Genomic DNA, 3556 nt, shown 5'->3' on the forward strand with positions numbered 1-3556 from the left:
TATATATATATATATACACATACACACACACACACATATATATATGTATATATAAACATGAATATATGTATATGTTTATATACACATATAAACACATGCATTCATATACATATCTAAGAGTGTACACATATGTACATATATATGAATACACACACACACACACACACGCACGCACGCATACATATATATGCATGAATTTATGTATATATTTATATACATGTATATATATATAAGTCTGTGAACGAGTTGTGTGTGTGTGTGTGTGTGTGTGTGTGTGTGTGTGTGTGTGTGTGAAATACACTTAGAAGACGAGAGAGTAAACCAGTCCCTTCCAGTTAGCTGTACTTTCAACTAACCTTCCTGTGCAATGAGTACCCGAAGAAAGATAAGATTTTAATAGTCTCTCGACATTAATGCAAAAGCTCTCTAACTTCCAAATCTTCTCTTTATTTATGACGTTATATCTTATATTTCTTCCAATCTCGCTTTCTGTCTTTCTGTCTTTATCTTTTTCTTTCTTTTGCCTCTCCGTGATCCTATATATATCATAAAAACAGCCAGTTACCCATATTTACTATTCCCTCTCACTAACGCCTACCCTTACATAGGACTTTGCAACTTTCTGAGAGAACTTGACATATTCATTGTACATAGCGATATGGAAAACAGCCTTACTCCCAAATGTCCACATTACTTCCATAACCCACCCCATCTAACTCTATTCATATATTGGTGACAAACTTATGGAAAACGCTGGGCCACTGCCCCTATATTACAGGCAAGTCAAAGATCAAATAGCCAGAGATCAACTGATAATACTCGTATAAACCAGTACAGCCTGTCCGTGGTCAATCTGTCGGTTACTAAACGGCTTGCTCCGACCAGGTAGAATTAGTAAAGAAATTGATCGTTGGACACTCAGCGGGGAAAAATAACAAAATTTGTTAAGGAGTGCAGATGGCCATCCCTTCTATGTTGTGAATATACAAGTCTCACAGCTTTTAGTCTTTTCGGGGCCGATATCATAATGTACTAGTTAAATACTAGGTCGATTTAAGTGACTAACACCAACCAAAACCTTAAATTTATGACTTCCTTCCTAAGTTGGAAACAGCGATTACTACTATTACTACTACTACTACTACTACTACTAATACTACTACTACTACTACTACTACCACCACCACCACCACCACCACCCAACCCCATAACAACCAACATCGTTATTGCTACTATTACTACTACTACTACTACTACTACCACAACCACCACCAACACCGAACCCCACAACAACCAATATCATTACTACTACTACTACTACTACTACTACTACTACTACTTCTACTACTACTACTACTACTACTACTATTGTTGCCTTGTTTGATTGTCTAATCATTTTGATTACTTTGCATCAACATAGATCACGAAGTACGGAAGTTTTCGTTCGAGAATGACAAACAGAAAAGGTTTATAACTGGCTGTTTTATAAAAGGTTTATAATAACTGACTGTTTTCATGTCAACTGCTGGCTTTACCCCTCTATCTCACCACTCAGCCCTACTCCTCTACCATCAAATACACGACTCCACCCTCAGCCACGTCACAACGCTATCGATCTTCTCATTTCATTATGAACTGCACCAACTTTACCACGAACTTCACCGCAATGCCATCAATCACTCCACCATACTTCTGTATTATCAGTTGCATCATTTCTCTATTGACTACACTGGTCCGGCATAGACCTCATCAAACCGACATCAATGTGACCACTCCACAATCAGCCCCGTTGTACCATCATCAATCAACTACACAGCTCCACCATTAATCTCACCACTCCAGCACACCTTCATCGCCAGATTCATCATTCCAAGATCAACTTCACCACTCCATATCAGACACACTATACCATCGTCAATTATCTCACCAATCCACCATCAACCATACCACTCCAACATCAACCACACAACTCCAACATCATCGACACTACTCCAACATCAACAACCATACCACTACATTATCAATCGCATCACTCCACGGTCAATCAACACAACTCCACCATCAATTTCATCAATCCAGCATGAACCACTATTACCCCACCATCAGTCACACTACACCACCATCAGTTGCACCACTCCAACATCAAGCACCTTACTCTACTATCAACACCATTCCACCATCAATCACATCACTCTATCATAAATCACACTAGTCTCCCATAAACCTCAGCACTCTACCATCAACCATAACACAACCATCAATCTCACCCCCACCACCTCCAACTTTATTCCTTTACCAGCAACCTTACCATCACACTCCACCTTCAGTTTCACTACTCCACAATCAGTCTCATCACACCTTCATCAACCCCGCTACCCCAACATCAATCTTACCACTCAATCATCAACCACAACACAACAGCATCATTCCAACAACTCCGTCCCCATCAATCACACCACAATCAACTCCCCACCCCCGCCCGCAATTAACTTCCCCACTCCGCCACCACTACCACCACCACCAGCAGCCATCCGGCTTCATCGTCAACCACACCGCTCCAGCCCTCCACCACACAACCTTACCACAAAGCCCTGGAACATTACTATTCATTATTTTAGTACAGAACCCTTCCTTTAGCTTCCTCCGTTTTTAATGTTATTAGTAAGAAGTGTAGTGATAATGGGAACGCACCTTGTCTTACACACCTGCACACATTTAACAACGACATACACGTGTACTTTTATAGAATGAGGCACGGTTTAGTCTAAAGCTGTCTAACTGTCTGTCTGTGTCAGCGTGTCTGTATGGATTTCTATGTCCTTTAAACTCAATGTGTGTGTACGTGCATGTATATGCATAACCTATGGGTAGAGAAATGGATGTTTCTCTGCGACTATGAATGGTGTATGTATGTATAAACGTATTCATGTATACATGTTTATATTGTGTGAGTATATATTCATATATATTTGTATTAGTAAATATGTATGTGAAAGCATATCTTCCTATGATTTAATATGTGCACGTCATTGTTTTGCGTGTGCGCATATGCATACGCACTTCTATGTATGAGCGTGTATGTGTTTAAAATTAGCTGTGTATAGCAGTGTACAATAAATGTGTATGTTTGTGTAATCGTGTGTGTGAGTGTATACATATATTTACGAATATATACGTGTGTGCGTGTGTGTGTGTATGTGTGTGTATCATTTAATGTATACTGTATTAAAATAAGAGCTACTAAGAGTTTCTTGTCATTGAGACACGTGGTTAGGCAGATTTTCATAGTGTGTCTTTTGTCTCCAAAGAATCCCCAGGTGCTGGGCTCTTATTTTAATACAGTGTATATATCTCACAGCGTATTTCTCACTGGATGGAATTCATTTTTGTTGATCCTACTTTAACGGAACTATAAACTATTTATATGTCAACAACATTCTTGTTTAAGAATAAATTTGTGTTCTACAAAAGTATAGAGTAACCCATCAGATTAATGTAAAAATTCTTTTTTTAACTGGATATATAACTGAACAAAACAATATATATATATATATAT

This window comes from Octopus bimaculoides, chromosome 2, assembly GCF_001194135.2.
Source record: "Octopus bimaculoides isolate UCB-OBI-ISO-001 chromosome 2, ASM119413v2, whole genome shotgun sequence".
NCBI classification, from domain to species: domain Eukaryota; kingdom Metazoa; phylum Mollusca; class Cephalopoda; order Octopoda; family Octopodidae; genus Octopus; species Octopus bimaculoides.